This window comes from Schistocerca cancellata, chromosome 2, assembly GCF_023864275.1.
Source record: "Schistocerca cancellata isolate TAMUIC-IGC-003103 chromosome 2, iqSchCanc2.1, whole genome shotgun sequence".
In the NCBI taxonomy this organism is placed as follows: domain Eukaryota; kingdom Metazoa; phylum Arthropoda; class Insecta; order Orthoptera; family Acrididae; genus Schistocerca; species Schistocerca cancellata.
The window spans coordinates 1,058,764,764-1,058,771,529 of NC_064627.1; positions in this window are offsets into that span (position 1 = coordinate 1,058,764,764).

Sequence of the window (6,766 nt, forward strand, 5' to 3'; positions counted from 1 at the left end):
TACAATTTGATCATGTTGGAATGAAGCCTCATCAGTAAAGAGAACATTTGCACTGAAATGAGGATTGACACATTGTTGGATGAACCATTTGCAGAAGTGTACCCGTGGAGGCCAATCAGCTGCTGATAGTGCCTGCACACGCTGTACATGGTACGGAAACAACTGGTTCTCCAAAAATGGTTCAAATGGCTCTGAGCACTATGGGACTCAACTGCTGTGGTCATAAGTCCCCTAGAGCTTAGAACTACTTAAACCTAACTAACCTAAGGACAGCACGCAACACCCAGCCATCACGAGGCAGAGAAAATCCCTGACCCCGCCGGGAATCGAATCCGGGAACACGGGCGTGGGAAGCGAGAACGCTACCGCACGACCACGAGATGCGGGCTGGTTCTCCCGTAGCACTCTCCATACAGTGACTGGTCAACGTTACCTTGTACAGCAGCAACCTCTCTGACGCTGACATTAGCGTTATCGTCAACTGCACGAAGAATTGCCTCGTCCATTGCAGGTGTCCTCGTCGTTCTAGGTCTTCCCCAGTCGCGAGTCATAGGCTGGAATGTTCCGTGCTGCCTAAGACGCCGATCAATTGATTCGAACGTCTTCCTGTCGGGACACCTTCGTTCTGGAAATCTGTCTCGATACAAACGTACCGCGCCACGGCTATTGCCCCGTGCTAATCCATACATCAAATGGGCATCTGCCAACTCCGCATTTGTAAACATTGCACTGACTGCAAAACCACGTTCGTGATGAACACTAGCCTGCTGATGCTACGTATTGATGTGCTTGATGATAGTACTGTAGAGCAATGAGTCGCATGTCAACACATGCACCGAAGTCAACATTACCTTCCTTCAATTTGGCCAACTGGCTGTGAATCGAGGAAGTACAGTACATACTGACGAAAGTAAAATGAGCTCTAACATGGAAATTAAGCGTTTCCGCACACATGTCCACATAACATCTTTTCTTTATTTGTGTGGGAGGAGTGTTTCCTGAAAGTTTGGCCGTACCTTTTTGCAACACCCTGTATATCTAATGTCTGCAAGATGTCGTGTGCGAATAAAGCAAGCTGTATTTCACTCGAGTGGTTTTTCCTAAATCGGTACTCATTCTTAGTAAGAATCTGTCTATAGTTCTGTTGACAGGAGGATACCTTCACAATATTAGCATTTAATTGGTGGTTCTGGCAATTGAACACCGCTAAGTGATCAGAGCAGCCCGTTCTAGCAGGAACTATTTCGAAGTGAAGATCTCTGATGGGTACAGTCACATTTGCACTACGCAATTAACGTTGTAGATTTTTTCAACGGCCGGCCGCTGTGGCCGAGCGGTTCTAGGCGCTTCAGTCCGGAACCCGCTGCTGCTAAGGTCGCAGGTTCGAATCCTGCCTCGGGCATGGATGTGTGTGATGTCCTTAGGTTAGTTAGGTTTAAGTAGTTCTAAGTCTAGGGGACTGATGACGTCAGTTGTTAAGTTCCATAGTTCTTAGAGCCATTTGAACCATTTTCTCAACGGTTCAGGAATTACTTAGAGTACGGAATCTTGGACGGTCCAGATCTTTGCACTGATTCGTTACACTCCTGTTATTCACCGATGGCACAACATTGAAATACCGCTGATACCACTAGCTCCACAGAATGGGGCATGCCGGCCGAAGTGGCCGTGCGGTTAAAGGCGCTGCAGTCTGGAACCGCAAGACCACTACGGTCGCAGGTTCGAATCCTGCCTCGGGCATGGATGTTTGTGATGTCCTTAGGTTAGTTAGGTTTAAGTAGTTCTAAGTTCTGCAGAATTCTTCAACATATTCCCAGTTCCAGAATTATAAATTTCATTGACACAGAAAAGCATCCATCCACAAATTTGCACGGATTTAGAAAGCATTGCACGTACTAATTCAGCTTTCCCTTGTCTCGCAAGATATTCTGCAAGCCATGGATGAAGGACAACAGGCTGATTTCACATCCCCAGACTTCCGAACAACATTGGTCCCAGCGCTCCTAAAGTAGTCCAGTGCGATATTTATTTTATCGATGTGTGTTAATAGGGGCAGTGAAACACAAAGAATATCGAGTACTCCAGCAGCGAGAGATTAGCGCTGCTGCATGGCGACAGCAGGCAGCGCAGCGCAGTACCATCGCTGCTGTTATTCTGGTTATTCTTCGTGTTTCACTGCCCCTATTAACACACATCGATAAAACAAATATCGCACTGGACTGGACTGGGACCGTTCTAACGAATGAGTCCGTAACATTCAGCTTTAAAACTTATTTTCTTTGTAACGGGAAACAGAACGACGCTGTTTGTCGACGCTGGGTGTCGTATTAAAGCGCGATGAGCAGTATTTGATTAGGCTGATTCCAGCTACAAACAAGGCAACGAAATTGCTACTATCTGGCGAAACACAAGCAAAATTCGCCTGAAAACTCTTAGGAGGGACACCCAGTGTGTATATAAGACTTCGGATATGTCTGGTTACCGGATTTAAAAGGCAAATCCTTCGCCTTTTACATCCGGTAACACTGAACTCGCCGACATGTGAAGCTGAAATGCGATAGGAAAAGCTACGCCACGTGTATGGGTCGTTTCAGGGTCGACAGCAGACGGAAGATTGTGTAATCCTATAGCCAAGTGGCTTTCTGGAGGCGGGCTGTCAAGATGGTAGGCGTGCACATCCTGTGTATCGCATAGAGAGCGCAGTGTACACACAATGTACACACACACACATATTACACTCACATAAATTCACTCAACAAAAATACTTAAAGTAAAACGCTGATACACCGCATTGAAATGTGGCCATTATACGCGATGGAAGAAAGCCTTTCCGAGTTGGAGACTGGAGCTATCCCTTGGAGTCTTCCAGTTATTATGCAACAGTCTCCCCCGAGAACATTAGGAACTGTCCGATACCACCTTTTTTCTTTATGCATCCGTGTATTTATCGTACGATTCAGTGCTTCCTATGGCCTTTTATATGTATTTTTATAAGTATCGTTCAGTTCAGTTTGCCCATAAACCTATTTTTCTTTGTAAATACATATATAATATTCTGGAATGACATACATTCTCGTGATTGTGAATAGATTGTTGTCATTAACAAAAATATGTACATATGCCAAATTAAATATTAGATCGCGAAATTGAAGTAATGCATGTTTAGCAACAGATATTAAGTGGCTGTGGAAATGTTATCGTAAATAACGCCTCTAATTACCATAATTGCAATTTGTAAACTCGCTAACACAAAAACCTCATTACGATTCAAATGAAAATAACAATCATTATCCATTGATGTAATTTCTTTCGTCATTAATTTTTATGTAATTTATTGTAATTAATGACGCTTGTAAATTACGCAGATGTTTACCTCTTGTTAGTTACACCACCCAAATTTACGAAATTCCAGTATTTGAGAAAACATGTGTGTATTTAATTTATGTAATCTGGCGAAGCAAGATGTGTATACTTCGAACAAAGGTTAGTAATAAAATCGATACAGTCATTAATTACGAAATTAAAATAAAATCAAAATAATTGTTGAAATGAGATTGTGAATTAATTTTCACACATAAAGATAAAATATAATGTTATTTCACATCACATTTTATAACCTGTACAAATGTAACAGCAGTTACGTTAGATGAAATTGTTTTTCATTGTAAGTTACATTTTGTAATAAATTAACAATGGTGGCGATTGTTAAAATTGTATTTAAAGCGACGCAGCGATGCTGCGCGCGCAGTCAGTCAAGTTTTGCTTACTTCGGGAGTCAGTGCAGCTCAGTTTCGTCAAATGTTTTGCACTTACGTCAGTTCTGTCGATCAGCTGATGTCAATAAATGATTTGTCAAGCTTGAAATTTTCGTGTTGTTCTCATTATTGGCAGCATCCACATAATCGATGAACCACAGGCCAACGCAAGTTAAGTAGTAACGTTTAAAGATCGTTACACAGTCCACAGTTACGTATGACTGTTTCCTTGTTCGGTGGTAACCTTTGTACGCCAAACAAGACTGTGTAGCCGGCAGAGCAAACTTTTACCAGTAGAGTCATCGGAACACGGAACTGAGCCTTCGCACTTTCAGTTCGGACGACAGCTGACAAAGGTAACGTGGCCCGCTCAGCGAGATGAGGTGAAGTGAGGTTCCCCGGCCAGAGGTCTGCTGCTGCCCCAGCAGCCTCCTCCGTCTCCTCCTCCGCGGCGCGCCGACTTCCCGTGCCGTCAGCGGCGGCGCGCCAGCTGGCCCCAGTCCACGCCTCAATTACGCTCTCTCAGCTCTCACGCACTTTACTATGTCGCGCAGCCTCCCCGCCGTGCACACCAATCCGCCAACGCTGCCGGCCGCGCCCACTTCACACCCGTCACGTTATAGCCACGCTCGACTCAGTGGCCTCCCAGCATAACAGGCGAAACTAGAAAATCACGCATCATATATACTACTGGCCATGAATTACAAGTGAATTACACTTAGGTTAAACTCTATTCTGATTTAAATCAGCCTAAAAATTTTCCCTTGTGCATCTATACCATTTAAACCCTGTGTAAGTAGCTCTTAATACGCGGACGACGCCGGCGACGACGACCCTGTCGCCATTCCACCAGACTTTCCTTACCTGGCGCTCCCTGGATGATCAGAGCGGGTATTCATTGGACAAATATATTATACTAGAACTGACATGTGATTACATTATCACGCAATTTGGGTGCATAGATCCTGAGAAATCAGTACCCAGAACAACCACCTCTGGCCGTAATAACGGCCTTGATACGCCTCGGCATTGAGTCAAACAGAGCTTGGATGGCGTTTACAGTTACAGCTGCCCATGCAGCTTCAACACCATACCACAGTTCATCAAGAGTAGTGACTGGCGTATTGTGACGAGCCAGTTACTCGGCCACCATTGACAAGACGTTTTCAGTTGGTGAGAGATCTGGAGAATGTGCTGGCCAGGGCAGCCGTCGCACATTTTCTGTATCCAGAAAGGCCCGTACAGGACCTGCAGCATGCGGTCGTGCATTATCCTGCTGAAATGTAGAGTTTCGCAGGGATCGAATTAAGGGTAGAGCCACGGGTCGTAACACATCTGAAATGTAACGTCCACTGTTCAAAGCGCCGCCAATGCGAACAAGAGGTGACCGAGACCTGTAACCAGTGGCACCCCATACCATCACGCCGGGTGATACGCCAGTATGGCGATGACGAATACACGCTTCCAATGTGCATTCACCGCGACGTCGCCAAACGCGGATGCGACCATCATGATGCTGTAAACAGAACCTGGATAAATCCGAAAATATGACGTTTTGCCATTCGTGCACCCAGGTTCGTCGTTGAGTACACCACCGCAGGTGCTCATATCTGTGATGCAGCGTCAAGGGTAACCGCAGCCATTGTCTCCGAGCTGATAGTCCATGCTGCTGCAAACGTCGTCGAACTGTTCGTGCAGATGGTTGTTGTCTTTCAAACGTCCCCATCTGTTGCCTCAGGGATCGAGACGTGGCTGCTCGATCCGTTACAGACATGCGGATAAGATGCCTGTCATCTCGACTGCTAGTGGTACGAGGCCGTTGGGATCCAGCACGGCGTTCCGTATTACCCTCCAGAACCCACCGATTCTGTATTCTGCTAACAGTTATTGGATCTCGACCAACGCGAGCAGCAATGTCGCGATATGATAAACCGCAATCGCGATAGGCTACAATCCGACCTTTATCAAAGTTGGAAACGTGATGGTACGCATTTCTCCTCCTTACACGAGGCATCACAACAACGTTTCACCAGGCAACGCCGGGTAACGGCTGTTTGTATATGAGAAATCGGTTGGAAACTTTCCTCATGTCAGCACGTTGTAGGTGTCGCCACCGGCGCCAGCTTTGTGTGAATGCTCTGAAAAGCTAATCATTTGCATATCACAGAATCTTCTTCCTGACAGTTAAATTTCGCGTCTGTAGCACGTCAACTTCGTGGTGTAGCAATTGTAATGGCCAGTAGTTTATATATATAATTACTCCAGATATCTTGAAGAGAGCAGTTGTGATATAGTGTTTGCTGAGAAACTGTAATTTTTTAAATTTTGATGGCTAAAAGAACACAGCTTTTTAGTCTTATAATTCTGAGTTCACATAGAACTTGCTTTCACATTTACGAATTACTTTGCGATTTTTGATAATGCAAACTAGGCGCAGATCCAGGGAGAGTGGGTGGATGGGTGAGTTCGTACGCCTCCACCCTCATCCCTCAAACTACTTCCTACACACAGGGTGTCTGAGGAGGAATGGCCAGTATTCAGGTATAGGACAGGAACGCTCATGCGAAGCAAAATAGCTCTACTAAATATTGCCTCTAAAATGCATATTTGAAGAGCTATAAGTACGGCTTTATCTTCGATACTGTGAAACAGATCTCCTCTACTGCAGTCTCTTTGCTTTCCATTTTCTGACAGATGGTAGTATGGACCAAAACAAGAAAAAATGGCTAGTAAACACGGGCTCCATAGTCCATACTTCGAGAAGTGTGAGCGCTTGTTCATCTTCGTTACTCTGAAACAGATCTCTTCTAATTCAAAATGGAAGTAACTCAGCTATCTGCTGCAATTCAATCTTCGCGTTATTAAGTAATGAAGTACATATTCACTCACGATAGACTGCTGACTGCCTTCCTGTTTGAATTACATAACTGTCGCTCTGCACAACGGTTCTTTTCGACGTCTCTTCTACTGATCTACATCTACGGCTAAGTTATTACTCAGCTGCCTCGTGA